Source organism: Microcaecilia unicolor, chromosome 1 (genome assembly GCF_901765095.1).
Source record: "Microcaecilia unicolor chromosome 1, aMicUni1.1, whole genome shotgun sequence".
NCBI lineage: Eukaryota > Metazoa > Chordata > Amphibia > Gymnophiona > Siphonopidae > Microcaecilia > Microcaecilia unicolor.
The window spans coordinates 483,950,991-483,966,431 of NC_044031.1; positions in this window are offsets into that span (position 1 = coordinate 483,950,991).

Genomic DNA, 15,441 nt, shown 5'->3' on the forward strand with positions numbered 1-15,441 from the left:
GATGAACAAGAACATAAGAAAAGCCATGCTGAGTCAGTCCAAGGTCCATCAAGCCCAGCATTCTGTCTCTAAAAGAGGCCAATCTAGGTCACAAGGGCCTGGCAGATCCCTAAAAGTATTTATTTATTTACAAGAAATTTGCATTACCACTCATTCAAGCTAGCTTTCTCCTAGAGGTGTACAAGAAAGCATTCACAGTCAAAAATACAGACAATATATTTCTCAGAGGTTGTTTCCAGATGAGCACTGGCTCTTTCAAGTCTACCTGGCTAATAATTTTTATAAACAACTAAAGTAACAACCAAAGAGGTGTGGAATTACTAATGCTGAAGCTATAACATGAAGGCAATCCACAAATATTCCTATGAAACTCCAATAAACATTGAAAAAAAATTCTTTTAGAAGGAAGAAAAAGCCTCAAAGAAAGTCAGACCATGGTGGGTTTTACGGAGCGCTAGCGATCTAAACAGATCATAACTACATCATTGGCAAAAACCTTCTGACAATGTCAATGCTCGATAGTGCTCTTAAAAACTTTCTGTAAGTTACATTCAAAAAAGGATGACAGATGTCAACACTTTGTATGTACCAGAATCAAAGCTCAAAAAAAGGAATGACATCAGTCAACAAATTGCATGTGCCTGATAAGAATGTCTAAAAATGGTGACAGCTCTCAACATATAGCATATGGATCCAAAAAAGTAAAAATAAAAACCAAAAACAGGATTACAGCTGTCAACATAGTAAATGTGCCTACAAGAAAGGGATGACAGTTGTCAACACAATGCATGTAACTGCTAAAAATGGAGGACAGCTGTCAACACATTGTATGTGCCTACAAAAGAGGGATGACAGCTGTCAACACATTGTATGTGCCTATAAAAATGGGATGAGAGCTGCCAACACATTGTATGTGCCTGCAAAAATGGGATGACAGATGTCATCACATTGCACGTATCTGTAAAAAAAAGGGATGACAGCTGTCAACCCACTGCATGTCCTGCAAAGTAGGTCAATAATGGGATGACAGCTGTCAATCCATTGCATGTATCTGCAAAAAAGGGATAACAGTTGTCAACACACTGCATGTACCTGTAAAAATGGATGACAGTTATCAAAACATAGCATGGATCCAAATAATGTAAAAAAAGGGGGGGGGGAGGATAACAGCTGTCAAAATATTAAATGTGCCTACAAAAAGGGCAGCTGTCAACACATTGCACGTATCTGCAAAAAACGATGACAGCTGTCAACACACTGCATGTCCTGCAAAGTAGGTAAAAAATGGGATGACAGCTGTCAATATATTGCATGCACCTACAAAGTAGGTCAATAATGGGATGACAGCTGTCAACCCATTGCATGTATCTGCAAAAAAGGGATGACAGTTGTCAACACACTGCATGTACCTGTAAAAATGGATGACAGTTGTCAAAACATAGCATGGATCCAAATAATATCAAAAAAGGGTGGGGGGGGGGGGGGGGGGGAGGATAACAGCTGTCAAATTATTAAATGTTCCCACAAAATGGATGGCAGCTGTCAACACACTGCATGTCCTGCAAAGTAGGTAAAAAATGGGATGACAGCTGTCAACACATTGCATATACCTGGAAAACAGTGTGACAGCTGTCAACACACTGTATGTCCTGCAAAGTAGGTCAAAAATGGAATGACAGCTATCACCCATTGCATGTACCTGTAAAAAGGTATGGCAGCTGTCAACATAACATCCAAATAATGTACAAAAATGGGGGGATAACAGCTGTCAAAATATTAAATGTCCCTGTAAGAGTGCTGTCAACACATTGCATGTACCTATAAAAAGGGATGACAGCTGTCAACAAATTGCATGTGCCTACAAAAAAGGGATGGCAGCTGTTAATACATTGCATGCGTCTGCAAAGTAGGTGAATAATGGTATGACAGCTGTCAACCCATTGCATAGACCTGTAAAAAAGGATGGCAGCTGTCAACACATTGCATGTGCCTGCAAAGTACATAAAAATGGGATGACATCTGTCAACCCAATGCATGTACTTATAAAAAGGGATGACAGCTGTCAAACACATAACATGTGGATCCAAATAAAGCAAAAAAGGGGGCAAAAAAAGGGGGATAACAGCTGTCAATATATTAAATATGCCTACAAGGAAGGGATGACAGCTGTCAACACATTGTATGCACCTACAATTAAGGGATGACAGCTGTCATCCCTTCTTTGTAGGCATATTTAATATATTGACAGCTGTTATCCCCCTTTTTTTTTTGCCTCTTTTTTGCATTATTTGGATCCACATGTTATGTGTTTGACAGCTGTCATCCCTTTTTATAAGTACATGCATTGGGTTGACTGGTGTCATCCCATTTTTATGTACTTTGCAGGCACATGCAATGTGTTGACAGCTGCCATCCTTTTTTACCTAATATATGTACTCAAAGAAACAACAGTGAGTACCTGTACCAGCAGGGAGGGTGGGCAGGTTCCAAATTACCTGCTATGAGGGGTGGTGCTGGGATAACCATGATTGTAGGGGGAGGGGATCAAGGGACCTAACTGCTAATGGGGGGGAAGGGGAGACAGGCAGAAGGATTACCAAGGGAACCTAATGGCCTTGCACTGTTATGGTATAAGCCAATCATCAGAATTAAATGTGTAGCATGATGTTGTGTTGGATCAGATACATATATATACACCAATATATTTGTGCAGCTTTTAAAAATATATATTTGACACTGCAGCAGAACTGGCTTTCATTCCAAAAGCCCTCTTCCCTCTCCCTATGGGGAACATTTAAAAGACATTTAAAAGACAAAGGCACTGCTGCAAGGACCTCACCTTCCCCTTTCCCTCCCTCTTTAACAAAAGACTTCTCAAGTAAGAGACTGCCTCAAGGTTAAATTGACTCTCTTCCTCTGATCAACACAACAAACATCAAAGGTAACCAGTAGAGGCAAGGAGACAAGCAGGTGGGAAAGGTATGAAATACAGCTACTAAAGACAAAGGACACCTGCTGGCTGCCCCAGACAAATCTTATCACAGAAATTCAAGCAGGGAAAACCCTACACTACAATAAACCATTTGTCAGCAAAATCCAGACAGCAAGTCTTGTGATGTCATAAGACATGAGACCAAGATACCACAATGCTTTGCAAATGCCCAAGGGTCGTGTGCAAACCAGGAAACCAGGACAGAGATACACATGGCATGTCTTCCTGCAACTTGCAAGAGTATAAAAGATAGAAGCTGTTCCAGACAAGCAGATGCTTCCCTTCAACTGCAACACAGATTCTTTTCTGCAGATTCTCTCTTCCTGACCTGTAGCCCACCTGCCTGCTATGAGGACCTCTTCTGCAAACATGTGCTTACCTCATGCTGTTCATACTATGTAATAAGGACTTGTAAGTAACATAACTTTTGATCTAGACCTGCTACTTTACTTTACTTAAGCACAGATTATCTGTAAAGATCTCTTTAAAAACCTACCTCTCGTGTGCAATTGTATATTAAATCAACCTTTTTGAAGCTAAAAATACGGTCTCTTTGTGTTCTGAGTATATGGTATCTTTTATATATACTTAATTTATTTAATTTATTGCAATTATCACCTTTGGTGATTGGTGGAGAAATTAATATCCTAAAACTTATAAATACAGTGCCTGCTCTTAAATTATAAACAGTAGCGAGTGCTCTAGAGCTCTTTCCCCCAAAAGAAATCATTTCTTGTAACAGCACTAGCCCTGGTTAGCAGTGAGTACTGAGCACATTAAGTAGTTTAAAAAAAACTTGGCATTTATTCAGATTCATTTTGGCCATAAGTCACCATTTAGCTAAAATTAGGCAGAATTGGGGCAAGTGAAATTTATACAGACAGCAGTGATATTCAGTCGCTATCCATTCAACTTATGCATTCAACTATAAATGCAGAAATGCAAGAATACTTCATGTGAATAAGTTATTCATTGAGAATAATTTTCTAAAAGGGCACCTAGTCAGAAAAGGCATATAGGCATATTTAGGGGGTATTCTGTAAGGAGACAACTAGATTTAGGCAGCAGGTAGGTCATTTACAAATGGACTTCTTGAAGAATACTGACTAATGGAAAAGTACAGGCCAAGATTTTATAGAGCGCACTTTGTGGGTTCACTTGCGTATGGGTGGTGTTTGGATAGAATGTGGACGGTGTACACAGGTACATACATAAATACTGTCATGCATACATCTAGATGTGGGAATTTACACCAGCTGTACAGCACACCTAAATGTATGCATACTTTCAGGCAGTTATGCTAGTATTCTATTTAAAAAATATGTGCCTAATTTTCTTCATAGAATGAGCTGAAAATAGGCACTTTAATGTGCAATAGGTTTCCTGTTCTATAGTTAACCCCCTTATTGAGATCAAACATATAAATGGCGAGTGGCGTACTCACTCACAAATGCACAGTAGAGACCCTCTCTGCCCCGCCCCCACGTCAATACGTTATGATGGGGGCGGAACAGAGAGGGTCTCTACTGCGCATTTGCGAGGGACGAAACCGCCGTCGCTAACGCTCCCCCCACCCTCCACCCGGCCGGGCCCTCGCTCCGCTATTGAAACAGCGAGGGAACGCAGCACACAGCTCTGCTGAGCTGCCGTCCTTCCTTCTTCTTCTCTGCCTGTGTCCCGCCCTCGATGACGTTACATCACACAAGGACGGGACACAGGCAGAGAAGAAGAAGGAAGTCCGACGGCAGCTCAGTAGAGCTGTGTGCTGCGTTCCCTCGCTGTTTCAATAGCGGAGCGAGGGCCCGGGCCGGATGGAGGGGTGGCGGCGACTCGGGGAGGGAGCGAGCTCGGCGGCGGGGGGGGGGCCTTGCAGCAGCGATGGGAAGGGGCTTTCAACCCCCCCCCTTTCCTATACGAGCCCGTTTTTAAGGGCTCAACGGCTAGTAATTTTATAAAAGCCCTTTTGCATGTGGAAGTGTTTATAAAATCACCCCGAGTGGTGTGTCCAAACAATACAGATGTCTGCCCCTGTGGTAGGGAGACTCTATGAGAACTTTGCAGTTCCTAGTCTTGTATGTAAAGTAGGATCCCTGTGTTGAAACTGCAGGAAGCTTCTCTACATCTCTCCCTGCCCACTTTTCCCACCAAAGGGTGCCGATTACCATTCTATCACCACACCTCAGTCCATGCCCTGTGTCAGCACACTATCTATACCCTCTAGCTAAAGCCCTGAGGGTGGATTTCCAAAACAGCTGCTTACTGGTGATTCGCCAAATACAGCATGGAGGAACTAAAGCCAATGCCAGACAGACTTCTATAGTTGTGTCCCACGGATGGCAAAAGACAGTTGAAGCTTCGGCAACTCCAGCGTTGTAGATCACTTTGGAATTTGCTGCCAACGAGGGTGTTGTGCAGCTCAGGGGGAGGGGAAGATACTTTGACTGGTAAGTTGAATACTGTCAGCAGTACTTGGGGATGATATATACATTATGGGGGAAATAAAAAATCGATACTTAAATCAGTGCCAACTAAGCGTATTTTATAGTTGGTGACTAGATTTAGGCACCAATTATAGAATATGCTTAGTTCATATTTCAGAGCCTAAATCTACGCACATCCCTTTACACCAACAAAAACTTGGCATAAATCCCTGTGCCTAGATTTAGGCGCATTAAATTTTGGAACATCCACGAAATACCCATTTCCCCACCCATAACCATGCCCCTTTTTGCCTGCGCACGTTAGAAGTTCGGCATATATCGTTGCAGAATACGCTTAGCGACTTGTGTGCCTAAATTCTAATCAGTGCTAATTAGTGTTTATTATTGCTTGTTAGGTGCTGTTATCAGGGCTCATTAGCTTGTTAAGTTAGATGCATTGTTATAGAATGGCGCAGATCTCTAGGTGCGCCATATAGAATCCGGGGGTATATACATATAATGAAGACTCCCATCATATTTGACTGCCTATATGGTTGGCATTATGGAGACTTCATAACCATTGCGTACGCATGAGTGGCTGGGGCCTGCACAGAGTGGTGGGCATGGCTCTGGCTACCTTGTTGGGCACACTGGATGTACTGTGCAGGTCTTTATCTGCCGTCATTTACTGTGTTACTGTGATTCTGAAGAGAAATCAGGGTCATGCTATTTAGAGACGCGAGGAGGTGACGGGCATCTTGCTACACCATCCCCTGCTGGGATAGCTGCAATGGTTCTGCTTAAGTCTGTATATGCTAGAGACCACTAGAGAAGCGTGTAGATTTTGGATTAGGTATGCAGTTTTGCTTGTGGGTTTTCTTTTTTGTTATTTTGATTTTATGTGGGTGGTTTTGTTGTTGTTGTTTTTGTTTTACTTTGTAGAAAAGTCTCCCCTGGATTCTGAGTTGTGTGAAGTGTGAAGCTTGTGGGAAGACAGGTGTAGATGTTAAGTACATAAGTATTGCCACACTGGGACAGACCAAAGGTCCATCAAGCCCAGCATCCTGTTTCCAATAGTGGCCAATCCAGGTCACACAAATACCTGGGAAGATCCCAAAAAAGTTCAATACATTGTATGCTCATTATCCCAGAAATAAGCAGTGGATTTTCCCCAAGTCATTTTAATAATGGTCTATGGACTTTTCCTTTAGGAAGCTGTCCAAACCCCGCTAAGCTAACTGCCTTTACCACATACTCTAGCAACGAATTCCAGAGTTTAATTACACATTGAGTGAAGAAATATTTTCTCCAATTCGTTTTAAATTTACTACTTTGTAGCTTCATCTAATGCCCCCTAGTCCTAATATTTGTGGAAAGAGTAAACAAACAATTCATGTCTATTATTCACTCATTATTTTATAGACCTCTATCATATCTCCCCTCAGCCGTCTTTTCTCCAAGCTGAAAAGCCCTAGACGCTTCAGCCTTTCCTCATAGGGAACTTGTCTCATCCTCTTTCTCATTTTCGTCACCCTTCTCTGGACTTTTTCTAATTCCACTATATCTTTTTTAAGATGCAGCGACCAGAATTAAACACAATATTCGAGGTGCGGTCGCACCATGGAGCGATACAAAGGCATTATAACGTCCTCATTTTTGTTTTCCATTCCTTTTCTGATAATACCTAACATTGTATTTGCTTTCTTAGCCGCCACAGCACACGGAGCAGAGGGTTTCAAAGTATCATCAATGACGACGCCTAAATCCATTTCTTGGTCGGTGACTCCTAATGTGGAACCTTGCATTACGTAGCTATAATTTAGGTTCCTCTTTCTCACATGTGTCACTTTACACTTGCTCACATTAAACGTCATCTGCCATTTAGACACCCAGTCGCCCAGTCTCGTAAGGTCCTCTTGTAATTTTTCACAAACCTCTTGCGATTTAACAACTTTGAATAACTTTGTGTCATCAGCAAATTTAATTACCTCACTAGTTACTCCCATCTCTAGATCATTTATAAATATGTTAAAAAGCAGCGGCCCCAGCACAGATCCCTGGGAAACCCCACTATCTACCCTTCTCCATTGAGAATACTGACCATTTAACCCTACTTTCTGTTTTCTATCTTTTAACCAGTTTTTAATCCACAATAGGACACTACCTCCTATCCCATGACTCTCCAATTTCCTCTGGTCTCTGATCAAGAAGAGAGTTGTGACATTTGCAGACTTTTGCTTGGTCTACAGGCATAGAAGTGCCGAAGAGAGGGACTAACTAAAAGTTCATAACTACTACTACTACTTATCATTTCTATAGTGCTACTAGATGTACGCAGCACTGTACACGTGAACATGAAGAGACAGTCCCTGCTCGACAGAGCTTACAATCTAATGAGTGTGAAGAAAGTATTACCAGGACTTCTTTTCACACATGAGAAAACTGCAGGAGGGGAGTAGTTTGTGTGGACAAATGTATGCATGCTGGAGAAGATCCCAAGGGAAGAGAGATCCCTGAACAGTCCCCTGGAGAGATTTATTGGATACCCAGTTTTAGGGTCAAGGTTGCTCAGCAGTCAAGAGAGACTCAGAAGGATCATAGATACAAAATGTAAAAGTGATGGCAGGGTAACTGAGCGGAGGAGTAGTGTAATGGTTAGAGCAGTGGGCCTGGATTCAAATCCTATTACTGCTCCTTGTGGTCTTGAGCAAGTCACTTAACCTTCCATTGCCTCAGGCTCCAACATACAGTAATTTGTAAGCTGCCTAGGGACAGGGAATTGCTTAGCGTACCTAAATGTAACCCACATTGAGCTAATACTGAAAAAGATGCCAGCAAAATACATAACAGTGCTTAACAGATACTGTACAATAGAGAAACATGTCCCCCACATTGTGACCAATTTATTTGCATGCCTGAGTAAACGTTGTTGGGATTCCCAAAAAAGGGTTCTGTGAACTCACTGAGAAAGAGAGAGCTGAAAAGATGCCTAGGACCCTATAGGAATTCCCTTCCCTTCTTCAATGAACCCACCTCACATAGGAGCCACAATAGTTTTTAGGAAAAGCACTGTTAATCCAACAAGCTGAGAAGTGCATTTTTATAGTGTGACAAAATGGCACATTACCCTTTCCTCCATTTGCAAACTCATTTGTGCCTCATGGGACTGAGTGTGTAGACACATGGTAAATGGAGTTGTATGTGGCATCTCTATGAGTGGTGTCGTATGAATATTTTTGTCTATCTTGAGTGTGCGTATGGGGTGGAGAGGTATGTTCAGTGGTGGAAGGTGTACTTCTTGGCATATAGCAGCAAACTACAAGAAGCAGATCAGTGGACCTGGAAGTAGACAATTTATTAGAACAAATACCCGATGTGGCCAAGTTTCACCCAAAAAGGCTGTGTTAGGGGTAAAGGTGTTCAGCTAGATATGTAGATCGATTAAAAACATACACATAAATAATAATAAATTATATCAAAACTAATTTCATTAAAAACATGCAAATAAATGATGTCAAAGTAAATTTCAATATAACATCCATAAAAATAGTCAAACCACAGTTATTGCAATACAATGATACAGCAAAAGATGATAACATGAGCACGCATAAGAACAGACCACATTAATGAGTGTGCAAAATGTGCATTAACTAATCATAAGGGGCATTTTTGATATGATGTCTAAATCCGATTTTGGATGTTTTGCAGAAATCATCCAAAAATCAAGTGGCAAACATTGCCATTTTCGAACCTGAAAAAATGTCTATCCTTTTGTTTCAAAAATGGCCATTTCCTTGACGTTTTTAGATGTTTTATGCTCAGTGCATTTTTCTTTTGTGACTATTTTTGAAAAAAAAAAAAAGTCCAAGTGAAAAACACACAAAAACGAGCCACTGGGACGTATGAGAGAGCCAGCATTCATAGTAGACTGGCCATTCCAGACATCCCAGCAGAGCAGTGGAGCCACCCTAGGGGCACTGCAGTGGACTTCACATAAAAGGTCCCCGATATCAAATTCACTGTTACCAACTTATATTGTATGGGGAGCACTCCAAAACCCACCAAAAATCCACTAGTCTGTACCCAACTGTACACCACTACAATAGCCCTTACGGCTGCAGGCATCACCTATATGTAGGAACAGTAGGTTTTGGTGAGCTTTGGAGAGCTCACATGTTCTACCACGAGTGTACCAGTTAGAGTGGGAAATGAGCCTGGGTCCCCTTCTCTACAGTGCACTGCACCGACCACTAGGCTACTCCAGGGACCACTTGCTGCTCAAATACGACTAAATGATAATATATCCCAACACTCTTCTAATATCTTATAACCCTTTAGTATAGCAATCCACTTGTTCAAAACATGTCGTTTCTCATATATAATATCTTCTGAAGCCTCAGAGGTGACTCATTTCACAAAAGGTAAGTCAACCTTATGACTCACCTAAATTGTCATTGGTTTCACTTAAGTATATCTTTTTTATATCAACTTCAATAACCTCTTTTGAATAAATATTCCAAATCGCCAATTAAAATGCTTAATCACTTTAAACAAAAAACTTTACTTAGCTTAGGGCAAGGACCTCTCGCCAACATAGGCCATGTTTTGCTCCTAAGAGACCACTGCTTCAGGGCATGGTTCTTTGAAGTATGTGGCAAACTGCTTCTGATCACTATAGTGTATAGGACTGGCCATAACCTCTGAAGCCATCAGAGAGGCTGGTATGTACTGTTTCTTTCACACCTTTAGGAGATGGGAGGGGGGCAGTGACCAATGGGGGAGTAAGGGAGGGTCATGCCTTAATCTCTCCAGTGGTCATCTGGTCATTTAGGGCACCTTTTTATGACTTAGTCATGATTGATCTATTAATCAGTACTCCGAGCTGAAGAGGATACTTCAACAAACTATATTATAAATCTGTTTATAATTTAGTCATGATTCAAACATGTCCAGACCAAAGCATCCAACCTTTAGCCCTGGACATTTTTGCTTTGTTCCATTATGGCAGAAAAACATCAAAGCTGTGGGAATGACCAAATCCCACCTCCAACATGCCCCTGACATGCTCCCTTGTGATTTGGATGCACTGCCTAGAAAAAAACATCTTAAAAATGTGTTTCAAAAATAGCCATTTGGAAGTTTTTGCAAGAAAAACATCCATCTGCTGCTTTGTGCCACTTTTTGGACATTTTTACTTTCCGAAAATGAGCTCCCATGTTAACCAAAAGTGTAAAAAACAGCAGGCAACAACAATGACTAACAAACCACCCTCATTTTAATGATTATACACAGAAGAGCAGAAATGGCGCTAAAAAGGGCACATACCTAAAGGGAAATTAAAACAAATTTTCTCCTTATTAGCAATTGTGCATCCAAAACAGCCTAAAATGGGTTTAAAAAATAATTCTTATTGACTGAGCCACATAAACAACACATCCTATATAATAATTTGCACCTCCAATGTTCCATTGCTGTCTGGCTGCCTGGGTTCGTAACATCTGATGACGTCAGCCAGCCTCCAGCGTTCTATTCCCCCCCACTGCTCCGCCCTCGTGTCAAAACGTAATGACTTCAGAGGGCGGAACAGTGAGAGGGAAGGGAACGCTGGAGGCGAGCTGACGTCAGGAGGGTTGTTACGAACGGAAGCCAGTGCCAGCCAGAGAATGTTCAGGTACAAATCGAGGGGAGGAGAGAATCGCGGGATATCGAGGGGAGGAAGGGGAGGGGAGGGCAGAGGAGAATTGATGGACATCGATGGGATGGGAGGGAAGAATCGCTGGACAAGGAGGGGAGGGGAGGGAAGAGGAGAATTGCTGGACATGGAGGGGAGGGGAGGGAAGAATCGCTGGACATGGAGGGGAGGGAAGGGAAGAGGAGAATCACTGGGCATGGAAGGGAGGGGATGGGAGGGGAGGGAAGGGAAGAATCGCTGGACATGGATGGGAGGGCAGGGCAGGGGAGAGACAAAAAATCACTTACAAGAGAGCCTTTCTAGGGCCCGTTTCATTGTTGAGGAAACGGGCTGGGTTCCACTAGTCTATAATATTACGGTTCAAAAAATACTCACAGCTACAGGACTTCTTAAACAGAACAGCACTTTCAATCCAAAGCATTCTGTCCCCCATTTCCCTATGAACTCACTTTCTCTGCCTCCTACCCCTTGCACTTTCCTCTCCTCCTGCCATTCTCCCCCTCTCTATTTCACATCCCTACCCTCCATGATGAGAAAGAGACTGCACGTCACAGTCAGACAGCATGAGAAAGCAAGCTGAGTTTCCTAGTGATTATTTACCTTGGCAGGAAGTTTGATGTGTTCCTCAGCTTCTTGTTTGTACCTGGCATCAGATATGAAAGCTATGTAATAAAAACTTCTCCATAGGCCTTCTGTGGCTAGAAATGAGCCTCTCTGATCTTGCAGTCATCTGTCATATGTTGGGAAGTTTATTTTTACCTATGAAAGACACAGTCCTAAATACAATGTTCCATGTTGCCTGAACCAATGTAGTTACCATTTAGGACAGACTCCAGCACAGTGGAGTAGCTAGGACTGAATGGGCCCTGAGCAGAGAAATTGAGGTAGGCCCCCTATAACACCATCACTTCCTAAGCTGTGGGGTCAGGGGAGGATACACATTTCCCAAAGCTGGCATATTACAGTTAATAAATTAAGAATACTTTTTTTTGTATCTTTGTAGTCTGAGCAATGGTTTGGTCCTAGTGTCTCTCTTCTGCTTTTCTTTCTTGGTGTTTTTTGCCTAACTCTCTCCAGGGTCTCTCTCTATTAGTCAATTAGGTGCTAGCAATCAATTATTGGAGTTAACAAACACTTAATTGGTAGTAATTAGGAGTTACATATATGCCCTATAACACGTGCACCTAAATTTCATAGTGTGCAACTCCAAAGGGGGAGGGGCATGTCAGGGACATTCTCAGAATGTAGGTGCAATTTTACAGAAGCATTTGCGTGCCTAATTGCCATCAGTTGGGTGTGAGCATTTACACCAGCTTTTGGCGCAGAGCACCCTTTGTAGAATGCAGTGGCGTAGCAAGGGCGGGGCGGTGTGGGTGGTCCACCCTGGGTGCACGCCACTGGAGGGGTGCAGAGAGCAGCCGCATGCCTGTCAGCTCTGCTGTTTCCCTGCTCCCTCTGCCCCAGAACAGGTTACTTCCTTTTCTGGGGCGCAGGGAGCCAGTGGAGCTGAAAAGCCCTAGCCGCTTTAGCCTTTCCTTATAGGGAAGTCGTCCCATCCCCTTTATCATTTTCGTCGCCCTTCTCTGCACCTTTTCTAATTCCACTACCAGCCTCATTTTCGAAACAGGACGCCCATCTTTCAACACAAATCAGAAGATAGGCATCCTTTTCCCATGGTCGTCCAAATAGGTATAATCGAAAGCCGATTTTGGACATCCCCAACTGCTTTCCGTCACAGGGACGGCCAAAGTTCAAGGGGGCGTATCGGAGGCGTAGCAAAGACGGGACTTAGGCATGCCTAACACATTGATGTCCTCGACCCATAGCTTACAGCCACCGGTGGCTTATCTACCCCATTGTGTTTAGCCTTGTACCATGTAGAGGCTTTATCAGCTTCTGTCTACTTAAGTGGTCATTTACTAAAGGGCCCTTTTACAGACATTAGCGTGTGCTAAATTTATTTATTTGAAAATTTGATGTATTGCAAATTGACCCTTGACAGGTGACTAAGTGGTTTACAGCAATAATTAAAAGAAAAATTCTGGCACTGCTGATGAAGGGGAAGGAGGGAAAGGAGGGAGAGGGAAAAGGGGAGAGGGAGGGGAAAATGGGGACTACAACAGCAAATAAAGGGGAAGAAGCAGGTAAAAATGAGAGAGACAATATTCAAGTCAGAACAGAATCAGAAGAGTTGGGTCTCCAGAAGAGTCTTGAAAGACTGCAAAGGAAGGGATGCTCTAAGTGCAGAAGGGAGACCATTCCAGAGCTTGGGGTCCAGATAGCTAAATGCTGCGTGTTCTATTTTACACCTATGGGTCACATGGCACCCAGCGCACATTAATGTCCATTAGTGTATGCTAAGCATTTCACCAGGGGTGTCTAAAGTTTTGTACAGAATTGTATATGTGTGCTTAACACTCTTACCCTTTATAACAATGGGACAAAAGCACACGGCAGTAGGGGTCCTTTTACTAAGCTGCTGTTTCTGACATGCACTGAGTCCCCATTTTACTGTAGCAGGTAAAAGGCTGTCTTTTTTTTCTGGAAAGAAATGGCCATGTGGTAAGCGAACCACTTGTTGCATGGTAATTTGGGGTGGGGAGCACTTACCGCCACCCATTGATGTGGCAGTAAAGGCTCCTGTGCTAACCCAGCGGTAACCAGGCAGCACTGGGTAAGCACCGGTGCTACAAAAGTAGAAAATATTTTTTTTAGCACCGGATAGTGCACGGCTGGGGGTGGAAACCACCACCAGGCTCCTGTGGTAACCCTGCAGTAGTTTTGGATTGGTGTGCAGCAAGCCTGTTGCCGGGCGCCAACTCTTTAGTAAAAGGGCCCCCCTAGTTTCTTGTGCGCAACATTAACTGGGGATTTACAGCTGCCAGGACTCTTCACATTTTGTAGTTTAGGGTTGGATCCAACTTGTATTACACCTCTTTTAAGATATTCAAAGACAGGATCACAGGAGCTCATCTGCATTAGATAATTTGTTCATTCTTAAATTAAATCAAGCTAAAAATTATTTACTCAAGGATTTTAACATCAAAATACTAAAGCTTGGCACTATATTCATTCATGGCTGCAGCATCTGAGACAGAATGAAAGCTTAATCTCTCTGTAATCTTATTAGAGGCAATGAATCACAGTGGAAAATAGTCATTTTTTTTCTGCACAGAGCAAAACTCACAGGGTCTATGGTTGGGTACAGCATTGTTGGAAACTAGATTAGTAACCAAAAATCCATGATAAGCAGAAAACAATCAGAAAAGTAGGTTTTGATGCAAATCTTAATGAAAAGAAGCTCAGAAAAGACGGTGCACAAAATCATGTGTGTGCATTGTCTATGGTAGTCTAAATGAACTGTATCGGGAACCACCCATAATGACTTTAAAAGTGAAAAAGGCACCCCAGATTTTTCTTTTGATTCTCCATTCATGTACATCTTTCATTTGTGCACAGCAAAGCATCTTGCACTGAATTAAAAATAAAAAAACAAGTCTTGATTGCATGAGTCTTCACGCCCTTTGTCTCAATATTCGGTGGAAGTCCCCTTTGAAGCAATAACATCTGTGAGTCTTATAAGTACAGTTCTAGGTCAGTTCCCACCTACCAGTTCCCATCTGGAAAATTGCCATCTAACCAATTCCCATTGCTCCAGGGAGGAAGATCCCCACCTTAACAATCATGAAGCATCACAGTCTGAAATTTATCTCCTTCCCTTTCCCCTTCCAGATCATTTGGGGGGCAATGCTCCCCCATACTCCCCCAAACATTACCTTTATCACACCAAAAACAAAATTAAAATATACCAAAATCCAAATTAATAAAGAGCATAAAATATAATATACTAGTAAAAAAGGCCAGTTTCTGAGACCAAAAGGATCAGCCTGTGCTGACATCAAACAGCACTTTAGAATTTAGGCGCACTTCATTACAGAATATGCTTAGTGAGATATGCGCATAAATTCTAGTTATTGCCAATTAGTACTCATTATTGCCTATTAAGTGCTATTAAATACGCTGATTAGCTTAAGCCAATTAAGTTACATATTACAGAATACACGTGGACTTCCGCATGGATCTCTAGGTGCGCTACATAGAATCCGGCAGTTAAGGGCTGAATATCAGCACTTAAGCAGCCAAGTGCTGACTCCACCCCTGGAACACCCCCAACATGGCCGGATTTGAGTTAGGCGCTAACCGCGCATTTCAGCAGCAGTTATCCAGTTAAGTGCCACTGAAAATTAACAACTAGCCCTGACCAAGCAACTTAGCAGGTCAGCAGCTGACTACATAGTTTTGAATATTGGCCAGTAAATAAATAAGCCATTGCCACA